Source organism: Mustela erminea, chromosome 6, assembly GCF_009829155.1.
Source record: "Mustela erminea isolate mMusErm1 chromosome 6, mMusErm1.Pri, whole genome shotgun sequence".
Lineage (NCBI taxonomy): Eukaryota > Metazoa > Chordata > Mammalia > Carnivora > Mustelidae > Mustela > Mustela erminea.
The window spans coordinates 104,994,366-105,016,508 of record NC_045619.1 but is presented as its reverse complement, the minus strand read 5'-3'; the positions used below and the strand labels follow the sequence as shown (position 1 = coordinate 105,016,508).

Genomic DNA, 22,143 nt, shown 5'->3' with positions numbered 1-22,143 from the left:
CTGGCTTGGTGCAGCCCTGTAATAACAGGATCAGAGTTATGCGTACTTGGATATGACCCACTGACGATTTGTGCCTTCCCTCTGCCAGTCCCAGCACCAAACAGAAACCGGTTAGGAGGTGACCACTTAGTGATGATCAGGGCCTTTCTCAGGTTGGTGGATGGTCAGTTCTGTACAGTCTAGGTTGTTCAAGCTATTTTTGTGCAGTTAGGAGAGTACCCCAGAATGAAGACTGTTTCCTTCACAGCTTCCCTGTAGCCTGACCCTGCATATTGTGCCACTGAGTATTTCAGATTCTGCTCACCTCATCATGGCAGGGTTTACCATATGGCAGGGTTCTAACCATACAGCCCTGCTTGTATGTTTCATATCTGGTCCCTCCACTCTGCTAGCATCTTCTAGACACTTTAAACTCTTGCAACTACCACGAGTGGGCAGTGGTACATATGTGTGGATGATACTGAGGCTAGAGGCATTCATCACCCAAGGCTGTGAGCAGGAGCAATAGGGTGGGAGGGGCCTTTGTCTTATCATCCATGCCTTGCTTGCTTGTGGTGGGTGTTCAGTGTATGTGCGTTGGTCTGTGGGCTGACCGAAGTGCCAGGAATGCTAGGTAAGGGGGCTTGGGCAGGCTCATAATGGGATGCCCTTTGCAGGTGATACCCTTTGATTACGATTGGAGTTTATTTAAAGGAAAGACTCTATGCTGTAGGGGCGCATTCTGGCCCCCGGATGGAATATCCCACGTAGCCAAACAAGACCGTGCAGCCACACGTGCTCACTGCCTTGGAAGGTGGCTTTGTGACCAGCAGATTGTCACAGCAAGTCCTTGGAGGGTGTCCGCCTGCACAGTGGTTCACCAGTGTGCTCTTTCCTGCATGTGTCACGTTCTCCCCGAGGGCTCTGGAGAATACTGTTGCCTCCATTACTCTAGTTCCCAGAAATGCTGCCCACTCACGGGGTTTGGTGCCCTGCCCTTGGCTGGCCGTTTTGTCTTGTGATGTGGTTCTGGGTAGGCCTGTGGTGGTCTTAACATGGTCGCTGCACGATGAGTGATGAGCGCTCGGAAAATTCCATTTGTCACCCTACGCCTCAGTTTCTCTTCCTGTTGGGGAGTTAGAAATTAAGTGGGATGGTCTGAAAATTGATTTCTGGTGTGAGGGAGAAGTGGGAAGAGCCTGTGAGAGGAAAGGCACGATTAGCTTTGTCCTCTGGCAGGAAAGGAGAGGAGGGCGCAGGGGTTTAATTGTGTTTCTGCCTGTGTCAGAGCCTGCAGCTGGTGTGAGGGGAGCTGCCAGCCACATTGGAGCAGAACCCGAGTGCGGTCCTGCTCTGTCATGGCAGGCTCAGCCTGTGTGCCCATCCGGGGGCCCCATGTGGCGCGTGCTCAAGTGGGGCGGCCCTTCCCACTGCTTGTCCTCCCCCAGGATCAAGGCACGGGGTGTCCTTTCAGACTTCTCCAGGCCTGAGACCCCATGGTGGCAGAGGACATACGCTGCTTGCCCATCGAAGCCAGAAAGGGTGGAGTTGGGGCAGTCAGCAGGTGTCTGCCTCTGGGTGAGGAGTCCGTGGGGGGCAGGTGGGGCAGGTTCCTGGGGGGCATTAGTTCCTTTCCTTCTACTGGTCTGGCTCTGCACTTGTGTCTTCCCCTTGGGTTGCTCAGCTGCGAGTTCTCAGAGCTCCACTGCGCTTGCCCCCCAACAGTATGCATGGATGTGTAGATGTATATGTATATGTGTGCATATGTGTGTGCACATACGCGTATAAACACACATCTGGTGTGCATATATACATTTGTATATGTGTGTGACTATATAAACTCCAGAAACATTTTCATGATATGAATGTGTGTATGTGTGTATATTTATATACACGGTTCACCCTTGAACAATATGGATTTGAACTGTGTGGGTCTGTTTATAAATACATTTTTTACAGAATAGTACTATAAATGTTTTTTTTTAGCGTTTAGCACATTTAATTTTTTTAAAAGATTTTATTTATTTATTTGACAGATCATAAGTAGGCAGAGAGGCAGGCAGAGAGATGGGGGGGGAAGCAGACTCCCTGCTGAGCAGAGCCCAATGTGGGGCTCGATCCTAGGACCCTGAGATCATGACCTGAGCCGAAGGTAGAAACTTAACCCACGAACCGCCCAGGTGCCCTTCTTATGATGTTCTTAACATTTTCTTTTCTCCGACATACTTTGGGGTAAGAACACAATATATGACACATACAACATACAAAATGTGTGCTGATCCACCCTTCATGTCATTGGCAAGATTTCCAGTGAAAAGTAGGCTATTAGTAGTTAAGTTTTGGGGAAGTCAAAAGTTATATTCAGGTTTTTTTTTTGTTTTATACATGTGTAAAATGCATTTCTATTAATAATAGCATTTTGTTCTCTATGGGTAATAGTTCTATGTAAGAAATTAATAACCACAATGTGCTATAATTAATACACTCTGGAAAGACATATGTATAACAGATCTTCCTAAGAATTCTAGTAGCATATTTGAATATGCAGATTCTTGAGTGGGACGGGGGTCGGTGTGGTTCCGGGGTCAGTTGTGAATTCAGTTAGATTCCCTCCGAGGGTGTGTGACCTTCGGGTGTAAGCTGGCATCCCTGTTTTTAGCTTATTGTGTCCTGGATGGCTTCTGAGGCTCGTGGGTTGTGAATACCACACCCCAACTGTGGCAAACTCAAGAACACAGAGACCTGCCTTTTTATCTCTCTCGGTGACCACGGCTCGGCACTGTTGTTTGACATTTAGGGGCCACCCACTCTGGTGGGCATCTGTTGTTTTCACCGGCCTGGCTTTCTTTTCCCTTCTCTTGCTGTCTGTAGTTCTGTGTTTCTATCTGCTGAGCTTTCAGTGTCTGTGCGGAGACAAGGTTAGCTCATGGGTTAGAAAGGAAAGCTGAGCAACAGGCCACACACAGGGACAGGAGCCAGGGCTGCTCTTGGTGTCCAGGTACCACAAGCTAATGATGACCTTGGTCATGTTGATTCTGTCCGTTTTTGGCCCCTGGGGCTCACTGCTCAGGAATTGGCTTCCCAGGACAGAGGGTCTGAGGCTGTATTTGGCCATGGCTGAGCAGAGCACCTTGACCAATGGGACAGGGCTGTATGCACCAGGGAGGAGGGGGATTCTCCAAAGGAAAACAGGGGTGCTGACACCAAAAGAAGGGGCAAAAGCAGAAATGGTAGATGTCTGCTGAAGGGTTTTGCCTCCCAAATGCCAGATGCCACTGCTGGGATTTGCTTATCCCCTGGAAGTATCCTCCCCACCTCCCGGGAGGAGAGGTCAGGAGCAGATGGGGAATGGGGAGGCTAAGACCCGCCCCCCCTGCCGCCATCCAGCAGCTTAGGCTGTGTTTGCCCAGCCACCACGACAGCCTCCAGCACCGAGATTTGGCAGCCTTGGTGCTCCTGTGATCTGCTCTGAGCCTGGCTGGGCCATCTGGGTATGTCTGAGTTGGTTGTGGGTAGAATCCCCGGAGCCAAGACCCCTTTGGGGCATCTCGCAGCAAACCATGCGTCTCTATTCCAGTGCATCAGCCCCTTTCCACGTTCCTCCGTCCTGAGGCTCTGAGTTACCAAAAAAGGGATCAGCCAGTGAGTCCTGAGTTGTGTTCATGGTTCACTGACCCCACGCTATGTGTTGGAGGGGAACAAGAGCCCACTGGGTCCCTGCTCTCAAGATGCTCACAGTCGCGCTGGGAGGAGCCGATTTCTGGCCCAGAGGGATGTGAGAAGACAGTGGAGCGCGCCTGGGGGCACCCACGTCTGCAGCCGGCGTCTCCAGGTTAGTGCGTCTTATAGACATCCTCCGTGTCCCAGCTGCGGGCTCCTCTTCCAGGATGCTGAGGCAGCGGGGACCGCATTGAGTAGGTGATTCAGGGTTCCTGTGCTCGGCCTCTCACGTAGTGAGCACTTATAAACAGTACATGTTATTCCATAATCTAGTGTGTTTCCCGCTTGCCTTGGCTGCCGGGGAGCATGCACAGTGGCAGCACCCAGTTGTTCGGGTGGAGGGCTGGGTGGGCAGGGAAGGCCGTGTGCAAGAGGCAGGACTGGAGCCGATCCTCCACAAAAGAGTGGTATTTCGACATGTGGTGAGGAGGAGGCATGGCCTTTTGGGTGTGCTGGAACATGGAGAGAAGGGGAGCCGGAGGTCAGCAGGACCTCGCGGTCAGGCTCACCGTGGCTGTGTGTACAGACCCGATGAATGAGATGAGTGTGGAGAGAAAACTGGTCCTCTGACAGGTGCACATTGGGGTGGGTGCCTCTTGGGCATGGGAGAGGACGGTGCATCCTGAGTACCCGCCGTGGCCCAGCCCGACGCTCAGTGCCCTCCTGACCGTGGAGGGCGGTGTCCGTGTGTCCTTGTCCAGCACCTGCCAGCTGTCTTCTGAGCAGGGTGGGCTTGATGGAGAGGGGCAGGCTCTCAGAGAGTATTTGAGGGCAGAAAGGAGAGGGCTGGAGGTCCCAGAGCGTGGGAGATGTATAGCTGGGGAGAAGGCAGTCAGGCGAAGGGGTTCTGGGTGAGCAGAGGGGGGATGGGGAGGGTGGTGGAGGTGGTGGCAGGAAAAATGAGGTGATATTTGATGCCAGAGAAAGGGGCTCATACAGAGGGTTTGAACCAGATCGTAGCGGGCAAGGAATGGCTCCAGCAGAGCAGTTTGCTGCTTATCGAGGACCCCTTTGATGACAGCACTTTACATGGTACCTGGCAGAATGTTAGAGGCTGCGGGGTGGAAGGTCTGTATAGGTAACACCCTGGGGTTTGGGGAATGTGGGGAGCCTGGCCTGGCCTGGGCTGGGCAGGCGCGGTGGGGGGTGGGTGGAGGAGATCCAAGGAGATTACAGTGGCTGGTGGAAGGATCTGGAGACTTTTGTCCTCCATCCAGTGTGGAGCAGCTCCCAGTGTGTTCTCTCTGGGAGGTCAGGTGTGCTTTGTGGCCTGACTGTGCCCCCTACCCATGCAAGGGAGGCTTCTTCCCCTGCCTGTGGGCAAGAGCTCGTGGGATCCAAATCAGAGTGACAGCTTGTCAGGCTGATGAGCCTGGGTTCTGGGCCAGGGCTCTGTGATGTCTGAGCCATTTGGGACACCCATCGTGACCATTCCCTGGGCCCTCGGGGGCCTGGTGGGGAGGAGACTGGGGGACCCTCAGGAGGGCAGGGGAAAGGAACGTTGATGCTGTTGGAAGAGCTGAGCACACAAGGTGCTTGATTTGTTACCATTTATGGCAGCCAAAGAGAAGGGCGTGAGGCCCCCATCCCCTCCCCTCTCTGCCTCAAGCCCCCCTTCGCCTGCCCCTTTCTCAGCCTGCCTGGTGGGAGGAGGGGAGTCTGTGTGAAAAGTGCATGTTTCATAAAAAGCCGCTCTGTAGAGGGTGGCGGGTCTGAATCAGGAGCTGTAGGAGGAAGACTGACAAGATTCTCAGCGCTGCTGATTTGTTTTCTCTCTTAAGTGGGGCTTCTCAGAACTTGCTGGGGTTGGGGGGGGGCAGGGTGGTTTGGATGGCCCCTCCAGCAGCCTGAAAATTCTGGTGTGCCCAGCCGTGGATGCTGCATCTCCTCCGCATTTCTAGAAAGGCAGAAATCCCGCTGTTCATGCAAGCCACACACCAGCAAATTCTCTGTTGCGCTTGGGATCAAGGGGGCAGAGTGAGAAAGAGCTGGGGATGGGTCACAAGACACCGGAGTTCTGAGTTCCAGCGGGGTTGCTGACTGGCCTTGTGACTCTGGATACGTCACTTCCTTCCTCTGGGCCTAAGTGTCCACATCTGGACAGTGACTGACTTGGACCAGCCCATCCGTAATGTCCCTTCGGGCTCTGATAGCTTATGATTTTATACATTTCTTTTGCTGCCTTTGTGTTTTCAAAGAGCTGATGATTCTTGAGATACCTTATCTTCCTTTTCCCATGGGAGCCTTGGTAGAGCAGGGGACCAGGGAGGGTTCCTTCATAGCTCACAAGTGGGGAAATTGAGGCTGGAGTGAGGAGGACCCAACGAGCAGGGCTGGGTGTGTCCGTGGGGTGCTGGAACTCACCGTCTGAACATCACAAAACAGCCCCAGATTCTGCTCCACCCAGAGGGTCATGTGCTGGCAGCCAGTGGCAGCTCTGTCGTGGGGCTGGGTGTGTGTGGGTGCAGGTGTTCCTGGGTTCCAGACCGAACGTTTACTAGGGGGCTCAGACTCTGTGGACCTTGGTTTTCCTGCTCAGTGTCAGGGAGAGGCTCTCCACTGCTCCCCATTTCCTGCTTCAGGGTCATGGCTGAGTCCAAGCAAGAGATGGGGACAGCCCCAGCAGCCGGCTGGTTTTGCCTGCCACCACCCCCGCCCCCCGCCCGAGAGGGCTGTCACCCACTAAGCAGGTAATGAGGGGTGGGCCGCTTTATTAAGCACCCTCACCAGGGGAGAGGAGCTCAGCACCTTGTTTGACACACAGAACTGTCTCGGCTCCCTTCCTATTGTTAGAAGCCTTAATTACGATTGTTCCAATTCCGCCCTCCAGCATTCATCATTAGGAAGAGCTTTCTTTTCCCTTCCTGCATTCCCCGCAATCCCCTGAACAGCGTCTTCGCTGTTCCCTTGCACTACGGTGCCTCCCACCTCTGTCTCTCCCCTCTCCACCACCCACCTCTATCTGGGGCCGTCCCCAGCACCAGCCGCCTGCCTCCCCGTCCCCCGGCCCAACCTCGCAGCCCCAGCTGCCAGCCTTGGAGAAAACAAACAGCCCCCTACCCCACCCCACTGAACTCAAGGCTCCAAGCTGAGGAGGCTTCCCCTTCAAGGGGCCTCTTGATGGTGAATTCAGGAACCTGCCTGCCCCTCTCTGTGTGGTCGTGAGGATCGGCGGGGTGGGTGTCGTCAACTGGAGAGCACACACGTTTCCTGGGGGTTTGTTTTCTGTTTTGGGGGCTCTTTGCCTTTGCTGGCTGTACCTCCATTTCCAGCCCAGAGCTCCTGGTTCTGTCTTTTCTCTGACTTCGTTTGAAGGACCCTTGCCTGGGGGCGGCAGTGGGGGGAAGGAAAGGGCCTTGACTAGGAGTGTGGGCTCCCCTCACAGCTGTGCCATGGCCCCCTGGGAGGATCTTTGACTTCAGTTTCTCATCTGTAGAATGGGGACACACCTCAACACATGGTTGGCCAACCTGGAGGAATTGTCAGGAGGATACTTGAGATGGCGTTCCTGAAGGTTCTCAAGTCTGTGAAGGGTGATGCTAATGTAGATTGTTTTTCTCTTCCTGACTCCCATCGCGTCCTCTGCTTCTGTTTCGGCCACTGCCTCTCTGCCTTCCTGTTTGGGAGTCCACCATCAGGCCCCACAGTGGTTTCTACCCTGAGGCTGTTCTCCATCCAGGCGTCCACTTTAGGTGTGGGGGGTGTGTGTAATCACTAAGTACATGATTACAGCTCCCACAGGCTGCCTGCCGAGGCACCCCACCATGGTTGACACCCCAGCAAAGCGACTCGCGGCTGTCCAGGAAGTGTGGCGGTGGGAGGCTGACCCCCTCCTTTATCTCCAGCGGCCCCTTCTGGCCTTCCCCAAGTTCTGTGGTGGGTCAGTGGGGAGAAAATGGGTTGGCTGGCTAAGAACCACATCTGCCTCTCACATCTAGGACTGCTCTGTCTGGCTTGGTTAGGCTCAATCCTTCTGTCGGGAGTTTACAAGATGACCTGTATCTCAAGATCCCAGAGAGCTGGTTTCATTTTCCCAGTGGCTGATTCATCAGACCCACTGTTGCCTCGCCCTTCCTGAGGGCAGCTGTGGCCTCAGCTCCCCTCCAGGGTCTGTCTTTCCTCTGGCTTTATTTGAAGGACCCTTGTCTGGGGGTGGCAGTGGGGGGAGTCCTGTACTGGGGATAACCTCTGGGGAGGCCCTTCCCCCACTGGGCCCTAGGGCTGGTCTCTGAGCCCAGCTGGTAAGGCTGGCGTTTTGACTGACAGGAATTTGAGCAAATTTGCTTGCTTGGGTTTATCTGCCCTGTGGGGGATGCTCAAGCCAGGCCAGTCATCCTCAGAGGGACAAAGCCATCTGGTTTCTACTCTAACCGTGGAGATGTGGAAGTAGGTTTTGGGGGCAGGGAGCTGAGCAGAGCTCTCACATTTGCCCACATCACTAGGGATGCCTACTGAGGAAATGAACGGCTCCTTTCCTTTCCCCAGAGGTGGGGGGTATACCCACCCTGGGCACTCAGCCCGGTTAAGGTGAGTCTGTCTGGAGGTCGGGGGCTGGACAGGATGAGTTGGAGAACTTTTTCCAGCTTTAGTCCTCTCCGTGATCAGTATTTTACACAGTCTCTGAGGAACCTGAAGAACATCGTCTCCTCAGGAAGGTTTACAGAGTGTCAACAGCCTTGTTTTGCTTGTAGGGAGACTGAGCTGTGGAGAGAGAAGGTGTTACAGTGAGGGTCCAAGTCACACAGGGAATACATGATGTTGCTTGTCTGTAGTGGAATGTACTGGAACGTGGAGTGCCCAGGTGGGCATGGAAACTGATTTGTCTTAGGTGTCGTCAGGGGGTAGCCTGGCTTCGAGGCTCTGCGGATCTTTCTCTGCTTTCCCAAGAAAGTCCACTGGGGGCTGGTTTCTCCACAGAACTACAGGCAGAAGTGTGAACCTCCTTTGCCGAGGCCCTGACCTCCAGCTTGTCAACACGGACAAGCTTCAGTGGGCCCCTTGCTTCAGTGGGCCCCACGGCCCCTTGCTTCAGTGGGCTCTGGGGTGTGTCTGGGTGCACCGCAGGCTCTCAGGGCCCTTGGGAAACTCCGGGCCAGGCCACTACCCCAAGGGCCCCCGGTCCTGGGCGAGGCTAGGCTGCCAGAATGGGCTTCTGAACATGGCTGGAGAAAGGCCTGGGGAAGGAGAGGGGAATGGGCCCAAGGGCTGAAAGATACCTCTGGAAGGGCAGCTTGTTGCCTTGCTATTTATGTTCAATTTCCCGGGGTGTTCTTCCTTGTCTTTTTCTGTTTGGTGTTCCCAAACTTGTCTTCGTAACTCTCTCCCTCCTGGGCTCTCCTCATCTTGCTGTATTTCAGAGATAACTAAGCAGGCAACCTTTCCACAATGCCCCTGATCCAATGACTCAGGCATCGAGTGCCAGGACCGAGGAGGCAGGGCTGACCTGGGGAGCCCTGCTGGGGAGGCAGTCATGGGTCTCCGTGCCGATGTCCACTGACTCGGTTAGGAGTTGTGCTTAGCTCTTGCCTTCTAGGTGATGGGAGAAGGAATTGGGGAGCAGAAGCAATAAGCAACCCTACCACAGCCCGCACCTGATTTCTCCGAAGTCTGTCTGCCTCATTGAGGCCGTGGTGAGGGGCCGTGGTGTGGGTGGATGGCCTGGTGTTTGAGAGGAGAGTGAGGGGCGAGCCTCGGCTCCAGATGCCGTGCTGATGTGCAGACACGTCCCTCTTCCTTCTGCCGGGAAACTGGAAGAGGCTTTTTCCTCTGAGAGGGAAGAAGATCAGAAGCCGTGGAGACTAATTTCGCTGGCTTTAGCCGTCCCTGTCTACCTCCCTATAGCCACCCTGCCCTCCTGCCCTCTGCCTTCTGCCCGGGCTTCTCTAGCTCTCTGGTTGGCGAAGTGAAAGGTGGGAGGGTGGCAAGGACGTTGACTTTACAGACAGACAGTGGGCTTGGCTCTTGGCATCACTGTATTCTGTCTGCAGGAACCTGGCAAGGAGCTTAATTAACTCTTGGAGCCTTGACCTCCTCATCTGTAAAATGGGATAATAATAGAGCTGGTTTCTAGGTTGGCTCCAGGAGTGACAGACACACATATGAAGAGCTTCAGCCCGTTGTCTGGCACATGATGGCTGCCTTTGGGTCAGGCAAGGTGTGCATGGGCAGGTATGGCTGCTGGGGTGGGGGAGCCATGCTCCTTGGCAGGGCGATATGGGGAACATGTGTTCAGAATTAGAGTGTGGGTGCCTGGTTTGTGTTCTCAGCCCCCTCTTCCTCAGCTGGGCCCACTTTCTCTAGGCTTTGTTTTGGCTCTCTCCTCAGCGGAATGAGGCGAGTCATTATGTCCCTCCCTCTTCCCCCAGCCTCCAGCAGGGCAGGGAGAGCTGGACAGATGAGGAATGAGCTCCCAGCCTGAGTGCTTGGAGATCTCAGCCAGAGATGGGGGAGGAAATTGAAGGTAGGCTGTTCTGTGCTTTTAGGATGCTCTCTAGGGACTCTGTGTTTAAACTAGGGTTGAAACCTCTTACTGAGCTCTCAAAAGAGGGGCCTGCATTAGCCAGAGACCCATGTAGGCAGAGACCTCCCAGCTGGCCTTGCTGGTGGGGTTGAGGCAGGTCTGTGGGGAGACCCGGTGTCCCACTTAGGACCATGGCAGAGACAAAGTGAAAGACAAAAGCAGAACCTGAGCAGGGAGGTGGGGTGTGGGGAGGAAAGGAGAAGGCATAGGGACAGCTGGCGGGGCGGGGCGGAGCGGACGCCGGCAGAGCGCCTCAGGTAGCCAGCACCAGGGACTGAGCCTGCCTGGTCCCTTCCTCTCCGCAGTGATTAAGACATCACCAGCTGCCGGTGTTCTTATCTCCACTGGCTCTCCGCTGCCAATAACAAACGCATCTGGCTAGAATCTGGGTCATTAAAAAAACAACCTGATATTTCTCTTCTTCCTTCACCCCCTGGCAATCCGTGTCCTGGAATATAGCCGGGACCCCCAAAGGAGGGGTCCAGAGGTACAAGGAGCCAGGGCGGATATGTTGGCTGTCAGGGCCACTCAGCCCCACAGACAGCCACGCTCCCTGGCTATCTGGGTTCTGTCATGGTCAAGTGCGGGCATTCAGTGGAGAGTGATGGGGTGGGGGCGGGGGTTTTTCAGGTGGATTTTCCTTCCCTTTGGCAGGCTGGGGGCGGATGGTGTAGTGGCTGCAGTGATGACATGAGTTCAGAGTCGCAGCCGGGCTTGGTGGTGATCTAGTGAGATTTCTAGCTGCTCCAAGCTCACTTTGTTTCCACCGTGAACGAGGACAGTGACGCGCAACCTTCCCCGGGGTTGTCGCGTGGGGTTTTCGGGGAGGTGTCCCAGCACAGTGCACGAGGAAGGATAGCTCTGGCTCAGTTTGCCATCCTGATGATGTTGCCTCCATGGAGTAGCGCCTCTGGAGGGACCTGTGTTGATTCCGCCATGGGGCCCCTTTTTGGGCTGGGCACCTCACCAAGGCTGACCCATGGGAGAACGGATGGAGAGAGGCCTGTGCCTCCCGTGCCAGGAGCAAAGGATCGGCTGGACTGAGACCTCCTTTAAGATCGTAAGGGTTTGTCTGTACATTACACTCTGGATTTACGCATACAGATGAGCAGGGAGAAGTAGAGGGAAGGTGGAAATGATGGTTTACATAGAGGGAGTAAATCAAGGAAGTTTCTGGGGCTTGGCCTGAATTTTAGTTATCTGCAGCTTCCGCTTGTGGGAGCTTACCTGTGCTGAGCCCTCTGCGGTCCCTTGTCTGGTTGATTCCAGAGGCTCCCTTGCTCCTAACCACTCCACAGGCTTCCCCCGCTATCCAAAAGTAGAATCTTCCTATGAAACCTTTCACAGGCGGAAGTGGTGTAAAGCGGAGAAGCAGTTACCATTGATTTATATGGAAATAATTCCTGAGCATTCCCAGATGCAAAAAATAGCCTCTTAGGCTTTTCTGATACCTTAGGACACATTTTGCCAACGGATGCACAGAATAAATGGAGATAAAGCACAGATGTTCACAGATAGAGTTCAAAGCCCTGGCAGCTTGATGCCAAGATGCTGAGTATAGTCCTGGGGATGGACTCGGTGGGGCCCCTCTCGCGGCTCCGGGTGTGCTCTGCCTCTGGGATGGCTGGCTGCAAGACGAACCCTGAATGCTATGTTCACTTCTTCTTCTTTTTTGTAAAAGCAAAAAATCCTCTTTGGATTTCTTTTAGTTGGCGAAAATAGGTTCTGATGTAGGTCTTGCGTAAAAGCTAAGTGGCACACTGCGAACTTTCAAAAAATGGGATATGAAAATTGCCCTTTTTCTGTTCTAGGCTGGTCATAGACCAAGGATTGTGACTTCGGGTAAAGCTGTCAGGGTTGGCAAGGTCCTGGATGTCATTGCAGTTGTCCTCTAGTGGCAGTGGGGTGGCTGGGTGGCACCTCACTGGGAGGCTGCAGGTCTCACGGGTGGGAACCCACGTGGCAGGTGCGCCTTCCCCAGGAGCCAAGCCTCACTTTGCCCATCCCTCCAGCAGAGGGACGCACCAGACACACCCAGAGCTGTGCCACAAAGCAGCTCAGCAGGTGTCAGCTGGGTGCCTCTTTGGAGTAGGCAGAGGTGACACTTTTGGTAAACCTGGGCTGTTTCCTGGGAAGTGGGAAGCTTCATGGCCATCTGCAGAATAATCTGGTATGGAGGTGTTTTCCTGGGACTGGCAGGAGGGCCAAGCACCTTAGCCCTGCTGTCCTGGCCTGTGGGAGCCGTTCCTGGTCTGCCTAGTGGGGCTGTCTCTGTGAGGCCAGGGTGGCCACACCAAGCCACCAGCAGAGGGGCCTCAGGTGGGAAGGGTGGGCCACTGCCGGGGTCTGCCCTTCAAAGGCCAGGGCCCTGCTGGTCATAGATCATAGAGGAGGGACGCGCTGGCCTTTTCCCGGGAGATCGTTTCTGACTCCAGAGCCATCCTTCACCCAGTGCTCTTTTCCGAAGATTCAAAGAGATATTTCAAATCCCCTTTCATGGCTCTGGGACAGGAGAGCCCTGGAGACTTGGCATCAGGTTGACCTTTTGCAAGCGGAGCCGCTCTTGGTGGGTGGGGCGGGGGGAAGCCCTGGGGACATGGGGACCTGTATATCACCCTGAATGCACAGTTGGGGCTTTCTAGGGCTCCCTTGCCTGCTGGCAGTTGGAAGGATGCTCTCTTGTTAGGACTACTTCCTAGAATTTTCACTCTGTCCTTAACAGCTCTTTTCCCTTGTTTGTCAGTTCCTTTATTCATTTGTCCAAGTACCTCCTGTGCTGGGAAAGACAAAAACAGGCTGGAATACAGTCCCTGCCGTGTCATAGTAGACTGCCTTGACATATCGAGACATTATTTTTTATTAAAGGGAAATATTAGAGATATCTGAGCACCTAATTGAAGCCTGTCTTTTGACGTGGAAAAATGTGTTGTTTAAAGACCCCTGAATGAGAGCGTATTGGAAAGAGAGTGAGCAGCTGTCTTAGGTGCTCTGTTAGGAAGACATTTCCTTAGAGCCGTGCGGGGTTCTCCACTGTATTTTCCTGACAGTTCTTCCAATAACGTTACTGAACTTCTCCTGTGCCCAAGGCACACCCTGGGCTTGGCTCTGCTGGGGTGTGGAGGGGAGGGCCATGGCCGTGATTGCCCTGGGAAGAGGGGGATGTGTGCATGGGGATCCCCACTGCCTGCCTTTAGGGCCCTGGCGCCATCCCGGCTGAGGCCCATTTGGCTTTGGTATAACTTGCCCTTCCAGAGTCAGTAGCACCAGCGGCTGGTGGGCTCCAGAGCCCTGCCTGGGCTGGACTATGACGGTGGCAAAGGGGTGGGTGGCAAGTTCTTCCTGGGCATTTACCAGCACAAGTCTCCAAGCCTAAGGCTTTCTCCTTGCCAGGCTAACAGTATCCTCCCACCCCACCCCCAGCACCCCACGGATCTGTATCTGGGAAGAGTCACAGGGGTCTTAGCTCTTGGCACATCTCTTGAGCCTGATGCCACCAAAGTGACCCCGATGGGATCACGTGTGGGGTCCTGTGCGGTGGATGGCTCATTTTGTATCTTGGCGCCGGAGGCCCACATTCCTGCCAAGAGCATGCCGGATCCAAGGACCCTTTCTCTAGTGGGTCCTCAAGAAATATTAATTGAGAGTGAGGACCAGAGAGTCAAGTTCACCAGAGCTGGTCTCTGGGTCCTTGTTCTCCCACAATTTATAGTTCTCTCCTTAAATCATCCTCAGGCATCGTGCTGGGATGCAGGACCAACCGACTTCTCTGCACTGTGGGTTTTGTCTTACAGCCGAGAGCAGAGGGGGTGTCCTTAATCACAGCTTTGGCTCTTCGGACCTGGGGGGCTGCTGCTGGAGAGGCATGTAGAGGCCAAGACTGACAGATGGGTGGGGTCTGGACAGGGGAGCATGGGTCCACCTGGCAGAGATGGACCCACAGGGGCCCAGTGCCCAAGCCGCCCTCCCCCTGTCTATTAACTCCCCATTAGCATGCGGCACTGGCGTTGCCTCGAACCGTTTGATTTATGCCACTGAGGTTTTGCTTACAAATTAGAAGCCGCTATTGTGCTAAGTCGGCTTTAAAATCGATGCAGAGTAATTGCAGTACACGGGTAGTTGGATGACATTAACATGAGAAATGTGCTGTCGTCGTCATCCTCGGGACAAACATGACCAATTACGGTCAAATCCCGCGCCCTTTCCCCGGCTAATTTGAACATAGCTCAGTGCCAAGTCCTCCCCCGGTATGGCCAGCCCTCAGTGGAGACGTGTCCTGAGTGGATTTGTTGGGAGTGGGGCGGGGAGTGATCGTGTTGACGTCCCGTGGAGGCGTGCGGTGGGGACCCCGTCTGCTTCATTGACTGTTCTGAACTGGCTTTTGTGGCGTGTTTTCTCTGTGGTTTGCTGCCATGATGCTTTCAGCCTGGAGCCATGGCACTAAGAAGCTTCATGGATGTGGTGTGTGTGTGTGTGTGTGTGTGTGTGTGTGTGTGAGTCCTGCCTTAGAGTAAAACAAAGTGCTCGTGAGGCTTGCTGGACACTTTGCACCCCACCTCCCTACTGGTTCTTATCGTCACTCCTGTGTCCTCACCCGTAAACTGGGGAGATGGCACTGCTTTCACACTGGGATCCAGTGTTGGGAGGGAGAGTGGGAGTCCGAGTGTGGGAATGCCGGAGTGTGGCTCTGCCGGTGGCAGCAGCCGTGGCTTGTTAGAATGATTTCCCGGTGGCTGATGGGGCAGCCAGACCTCAGGAGGGTTCTCTGTCTTCTCTGCACAGCGGAGTTGCCCAGTGGATTTCAGGCAAAATACTGATGCTGACTTCCGTCTTCAGAAACTTTGGTTTAATTGGGCTGAGGCATGCCCTGGACATCTGGATATTGGAAGACCCCCCCCCCAAAAAAAAGGATTTGCAGGTGTAACCGAGGCTGAAAAATGCTGCTTGTCCACTTCTCTATCTTCAGACGGGTGTTTGCTACTGTAGGGAGGACCTGTACTGATCATCGTTAAAGGTCTCTGGAAGAAAGAGAGAAAGGTTTTCTAACTGACAGGTAGCAAGTTCTTCCATCTAACCTGAAGCCCCAGTGCTTCGCATTCCACTGCCCCTCCTCCCTTAGCTGAGTGTGCGTACCTGACCCCTCCAGCTGGCAGACCTCCGTCTGGCAGGTGTCAGGCAGCACTGTCCATGGTGGGAGCATCTTCTTTTTCCTGGGACTCTTGCTGACTCATAAATGGGACGGTGAGGCTTTCCACGGGGAGCATGTCACTGAGGGTTGTCTTGCTCTCCTGGGCCGTTGTGCTTGGCACCTTCACAAACCAGTGAGGTGGCATTCGGAGTTCTCAGGGTCCATAGGGTGTGGGAGGGAAAGAGCCCAGTGAGTCCAACCCTCTCTTTTTATACAAAAGGAAGCGAGGACCCAGAGAACAAAAGGCACTTGGCCTGTGGTTCAGGGCAAGTTGGGGGCAAAGGCAGGACTAGAACCCCAGGCCCAGGCTCCTACTCACAGCTGTTTTCCTGCACCATCCCAGCCCCGGCTGGGAGGAGGTGGCCCCTGGCCCCTATGTCTGGGGAAGCTGTGCCCAGGGAGGCAGGATCCTTCCGCATGGATGGCTCCGAGTAGCCATGCGTCTGAGACAAGGCTGAGTGCTCGCTCCCTCCCAGACACACGCATTGCGCCAGGATGGCCGCGTGATGGGTTGGGGGAATGACAGCTGTCGGGTCTGGTTTGACGTCAGTGTAGGCCCCCTGACAGATTCCCCAGTTCTGTCGGCTTTGCTGTTAGCAGCATGCTTCCTGTTTGGAGAAAGCAGGTCTGTCTGAGATCAGCCCACTGGGCGGGTGGGAGTGGCGGCTAGGGAGCAGAGTGATGGTCAAGTTTACAAGGTGGCCTTGGTGGGGCGGGTACAGTGGTGATGCTCATCCCCGTGTGGGAGTCAGGACCTCAGAAATCATTTGCCATGGCTCAGTCCTAACTGAGTGTGAGTGTCACCTTTTCCTAGTTCTGTGCTGGGCACTCAGGAGAGGCACCCAGCCTAAAGCTGGGGCCTTCGGGAAGAATGCATTCATCTGCACCCAGAGTGAAGGGAGATGAGTGACTCTGGGCCAGACAGGGCTTTGTCAGCCCTCCCCACTGGGAGGCCCCCCCACAGCAGGGTGGGGGTCTGCAGGCGCTGGTCAGCAGCTCTTTGCGTCCCTGCCCTTGAGGTGAGGACATGGCGGTGGGCAGGACGTCACACCCGAGATGGGCCTGCCAGCTCCAGGCCGACCAGCAGTCACGTGTGTGCCACGCTGGTCTGGGGGCAGTTTGCTGGCAGCTGCAAGCAAGGCAGGGCCCTGTGGGATGTTGGCCGTTGTTGCCTCCTCATGAGAAGATGAGCAATGTCTCCCTGCGCACTGCCTGACTCATGCTTGGTTCCGGAGCTTTAGAAAGGTGGGAAAACAGCCCCCTCCCCTCCACAATAACAGGAAGACCGGGGCAGAGGGATTGCTTTAAGTCTGGGCAGGCAGGGCAGAGGGGGGCTTCTTTTCCAATAGGTTATATTCATCAGAAGGACTGGGACCCGGCCAGTCTGTAGTCCCGGTCACCAGGCAGAATCCCTGGGAAAGGTATAGCAGTTCTTTCTCGACTAGGAGAATAAGCCTGGGTCCCGGGGACCCAGAGAGACTGTTCTTCTGTGCTCCTTCCTGCTGGGCCACGTGAGCAGCCAGCTGGGAGCTGGTTCTCATTTCTTCTGACCACAGTAAAGCATGACAGGCCCATCAGCACGCATGGGGGGCTGGAGAGGGCTCCGAGTCACCTGTCTGCCGTCTCTCCCGCCACCATCAGTGCTGGCGCGACTCCAGAATGAGGTGGAAGTTGGGGTGAAAGAGGGCGCAGGGGGTTGCTCTGGCCAAGGGTTGGGGGAGGAAGTCTGTATGTGAGGAGGAGAAAGTGGTCGCAGGAGGGTATGGCAGGAGCAGAAGGGAGGCTACTTCTAAGTCCCAGAATCTCACATACGGGGAGAAATTCCTTTATAGGCCAGAGAAGATAACCTTCTGTTCTTGGTGTTTGGCCTTTGGAAGGAGAAATGTGTCCAGTTTGTCCACAAGTTCAAAGATACTGGCCAGGATATTTCTTAGGGAGCAATGAGCTCTTGAAAGGTCAGATCCACATGTCAGCAGCCTTAGGGTGCCCACCTCTGAATCCTCTGGTCATGAGGTCCTTGGGGCTCACCTAGTCTCTCCTCCTCTCTGGGTAGAACACTGACCGCCCTTTACCTAGAGGCAGAGAGTCCCACGCCTCCCAGCTGTGTTCAGATTTTAGGGCTCCCTCCTCGTTCGTGACCTGAATCTTCTCCAAGGAGCTCAGAGGGTTCCCATATGGTTGCCCCGACAGGAGAGGGGGCCAGGTCCTCCCCCCAGTGATGGGCAAGATCCTGAGGGGGTGGCGGGGGCCACCCAGCACTTCCCCAGCGGGTCCGGGTGGTTGACGGAGGCCAAAACAGAACCCACTTGCGTGGTTCTCTGCCTGTGGACACCGTCTGTACGCCAGCGGAAAACACCACCATGGGCATAGCCACATGATGGTTTAATGGTGAAAAATTAAATGCGAGAGCTGAGGCCAGCAGTAATTTTAACCAACACAGGGAGACTAAGAGTCCCAGAGCAGCATTAGAAGTCGTCTGCCATGCATGTGTCCTGGGTTTTTTCTGGGCCCAAATGTGTCCCCCAAGTATACACAGTCTGGGCTTCCTTGCACTGCTGGGGGAAGGGCTGACATGCTCACGGTGCGTGGTTCCCATGGCCTGTATGCTCCTGGGTTCCCTGAGAACCCGAGGGGACAGAGCTGAGGGGACAGAGCTGTTTTCAGGGGGCAGGGGGGGAGGAGTGTGGGCGAGTGGGCATGCAGCACGCTGCCACCTCCTCCCTCGTTCTCCACGTGCCCTTTGCTCCAGCCGGGCCTGTCCTCCCCACACCAGACCCACATGAGGCAGGTCCTGCTTCCCTTGCATCTGGGGCCCGGCACCCTGGGGGCTTCATGATCGGGAGGGATGGTGCCCTTTTGTGCGGGCCGTGGTGGCCACGAGCTTGGCTTCTACCAAGTTAGACCTACCCACAGCTGCCCCTTGTATGGTGTCTCCGTGTGCAGCAGACATCTCCCGTTGCCCTTTTGCTTCTCATGCGGCCTTTCAAGGATATGACAATGACCGCTGGGGGTTAGTAAGCAGCTACTATGTGCCAGGTACTGTGCTAAGTGCTTTATAAGCATTAAAAAAAAATTCTTTCCTTACAGCTGCCTTGGGACACAGTGCCAGTACAAGCCCATTTTCTCTGTGAGGAAATGGATGCCCAGAGATGTAGGGGAACAGGGCCACATAGGTTATACCTGAGCCGTTGGGCTCTGGAGGCCACACCCTGTCCTGTCCCCATCTCTCTAGCACACCGGCTTGGAAGGGGGTGCGTCTGACGCTAGTGCCTGCCCAGAGCCCTGGCTGCTGGTGGGCTGCAAGCAGCACCTGTTCCCAGGTGGCAGTGCCCATGTCCAGGTGGCAGTGCCCATGGCCACGTGGCAGTGCTGTTCCCAGGTGGCAGCTCCTGTCCCAGGTGGCAGCCCCGTGTCCAGGTGGCTGTGCCATTCCCAGGTGGCAGCACCTGTGTCTGGGTGGCAGTGCCTATGTCCAGGTGGCAGTGTCATTCCCAGATGGCAGCACCTATTCCAGATAGCAGTGCCCGTGTCCAGGTGGCTGTACCATTCCCAGGTGGCCATGCCATTCCCAGGTGGCAGTGCCCGTGTCCAGGTGGCTGCATTATTCCCAGGTGGCAGCACCTGTGTCCAGGTGGCTGTGCCATTCCCAGGTGGCAGCACCTGTGTCTGGGTGGCAGTGCCTATGTCCAGGTGGCAGTGTCATTCCCAGATGACAGCACCTATTCCAGATAGCAGTGCCCGTGTCCAGGTGGCTGTACCATTCCCAGGTGGCCATGCCGTTCCCAGGTGGCAGCGCCTGTGTTCAGGTGGCTGCATTATTCCCAGGTGGCAGCACCCGTGTCTAGGTGGCCATGCCGTTCCCAGGTGGCAGTGCCCGTGTCCAGGTGGCTGCATTATTCCCAGGTGGCAGCACCCGTGTCCAGGTGGCCATGCCGTTCCCAGGTGGCAGTGCCTGTGTCCAGGTGGCAGCGTCGTTCCCAGGCGGCAGCACCTCTCAGCCTGGGCACAGCTGATGCCCAAGCAGGTTTCTTGATGAAAACTTACTCCAGTTCCCTTCTAGGGTTTTCAGTGGCTACTGTAACAAGTTACCACAAATTTGGTGGTGTAAAACAGCAGAAATGTCTTCTCACACAGTTCTGGAAGTTAGAAGACTCTTATCAAGGTGTTGGCAAGGCCACGCTTCTCCGGAGGCTCTGGGCGAGCCCTCCTCCTTGCCTCTTCCAGCTGCCAGCAGCTGCCGGCACACCTTGGCTCATGGTTGTCTCACTCAGAGCTCTTTCTCTGTATCAGAGGACTCGGTCTCTGCTTCCACCTCCACATCACATTCTCCATGTGTCCAGTTTCCCTCCTCCTCTCTCTCGTGAGGACACTTGTAATGCATTGAAGGGCCCAAGAATAATCCGGGAAGATCTCCCCAATTCAGGATCCCTAACATGACCACATGTGCAAAGACCTTTTCCTGATCAGGCCATGTTCACAGGTTCTGGGGATTGGGACATAGACCTGTCTGTCCACTACCGGGGCATCCTCAGGTGTAGTGGGCGTGGGAGGTAGGGGTTTGTCCTGTTTCAGACCTGGGCAGAGGGGGGCAACTGCAGATCTGTACCTGCACACCCCCCCACCCCCGCCAAGGGGAAGCCCTAGAACCAGGAAGGTCACTCCTACCGCTCGGTCTCCTCATGCCATGGCCTCTTGGCTTGGCCCTTGAGCGTGCCTCAGACTGATTGTGCCCTGGGCGTGCAGCCTGGCTCTCCCTTTTTCCCTTCCATCTCTAAACTCTGGAACTTTGGGGCTGGGGGAAGCACCCATGGGTTGTCTTGCCCTGGCGATCTCATTCTCCTTACCTCCGGCCTCATTGCCCTCTACAGCCTTCCTGTCTGGGGGCTTACTGGCAAGGGGCTTTCACCAGGACCTGTCTATGCAGGGACAGCAGTGGCCAAACAGAAAACATTGTGCAGAGGGCTGGATGTGTGCAGTGCTTTGCCTCAAGGTTGAGCTGTGTGCAAGTTCCCTGCTGCGTTTTGCTGAACTCAGAAAGAGAGGGGGAAGCAGGCTTGTGGTGGCATCTCTGTCCTGCCGGGCACAGCCCAGGCAGAATGCAGATGCGGCCCCTTGCTGGCCTCCCAGACCCAGCCCAGCAGCCTCTGCTCTAGCAGGCAGGCCCTGTGGTATCCACTTCTATTGTGGGAACATTCGGGAGCCCTCTGCTGTGGGAGGTGTTAGAGCCAGTCCTAGGCCCCGTGGGCCAGATGAGTTTGCCTCCAGAGGTTCTTGAGCAGGAGATAGGGACCTGACTGTAGGGTGTAGCTCCTTTCCTCTTTCTCAGCTCATTCTTCTTCCTTCCTGCTGTTGCTGCTTCTCCCAGCAGCTGCCCCCGGGGACCTGCATTGCCCCCACCCCCACATATCTGTGCCCTGCCCAGGAGTGCCCTGAGCCTGCTTGACCTTTGGTTAGAGATGCTAGGGACCTCAGTAGAGGTGGCAGACATCACAGGTTGTCTGAGAGGGTGAACAGTTTTGTGGATTAGGAGGCAGGGTCAAGTCCCAGCTCTTTCTGTGTGTGCCCTGATGAATAATCCTGCAGTCCAGCTTCCCTGTCCCTTGTGAGCCTGACCCTGCTGTCCCTGTCTTACCATCTCTTCTCTCCCTGGCCTTTTCCTGCTGCCCACCAGGCAGCCCTGTCTGTTGCACTGTTGTGTGCACTGGGGTTTTCCGTTCAGGCCCTGGAACTGAATGTTTCTAGAGAACAGTAAGGCACTTGCCTTGCGCCTGCCTCTGCAAACAGTAGGTGCCTACTGAAAGCTCTTCAATGCTTTGGACTATAGTCTTCTAAAATGGGGTTGGAACAGTTGTTTCTCAGCCGTTGAGGTTCTTCCCAAGCTGCTCTGGGAACCCAAAGGGGGCAGGGGTCCCACCTTGTCAACTGTTCCCCCATCTTCTCCTTCCCTCCCCAGCACACCCCTCTTCATTATTCAGCCACTGTGATCTGAAGGGGCACGTGACCCAAATGTTTATAGCAGCAATGTCTACAATAGCCAAACTATGGAAAGAACCTAGATGTCCATCAACAGATGAATGGATAAAGAAGATGTGGTATATATACACAATGGAATACTATGCAGCCATCAGAAGAAATTATTCAGCCACTGCTTCTGGTTCTCTGAGCAAGTGCCAGTTTGTTGGAAGGCTTGCTTATTCCTTGGTCACCCTAGAGAGCCCTTAAGGGTGCCATGGGGCTTCCCCGATCTTATTTGTAGGCCCTAAAACAGTAGGATCTCTGTGTACCCCTCTGTGCCTACAGATGTAGAGATGGGGTGGGACCGCGGGGGTGTGTGTTCTCAGGACCCAGCTTGACCTCCAAAAGCCTGTTGTCCCAGAGAGGAAGGACACCTCAGGTTGGGGACAGTTCTGGGTCAAGAGAGTGTGCACTGGGTGTGTAAGGATTGGGGGTTTTTAAAAGTCCTTTAAATTTCTCACCAGGTAATGCCATACATTCTTTCTCTCTCTGCCCTGTGGAGCCTCTTATGCCTGCAGAAGGCAACAGGACAGCAGGTGCAGAAATGAGAGAGGCAGATGGGAGTGAAGGGGAGCAGGGACAGTCCCAGGTTCCCTGGCTCTGTGACCTAAGGCCAGGCACCTCTCCTGTCTGGGCCTTGGGATTCCCATCAGTGCCCTGACCCTTTGGATTCCTACAAGTGGAAGATTCTAGTTCTGGTTGCCACCACCGCAGACATTAAACA

At 55.1% G+C, this 22,143-nt stretch overlaps 1 protein-coding gene and 1 long non-coding RNA gene across 8 annotated transcripts in view; both read left to right on the top strand.

Annotated features, from left to right (window-relative positions):
• The window catches only part of TSPAN9 (tetraspanin 9), a 192,931-nt gene that overhangs the window by 118,685 nt on the left and 52,103 nt on the right, over positions 1-22,143 (top strand). The window lies entirely within an intron of this gene.
• On the top strand, positions 10,916-21,449 carry LOC116594138. 3 transcript variants are annotated; one of them, XR_004287072.1, is made up of 4 exons: positions 10,916-18,840; positions 18,900-19,015; positions 19,172-19,229; positions 19,328-21,449. It is a non-coding gene; the product is annotated as an uncharacterized LOC116594138 (long non-coding RNA). The 3 variants fall into 3 exon arrangements; XR_004287074.1 differs by lacking the exon at positions 19,172-19,229 and having other exon boundaries at positions 18,900-18,957; positions 19,250-21,449; XR_004287073.1 differs by lacking the exon at positions 19,172-19,229.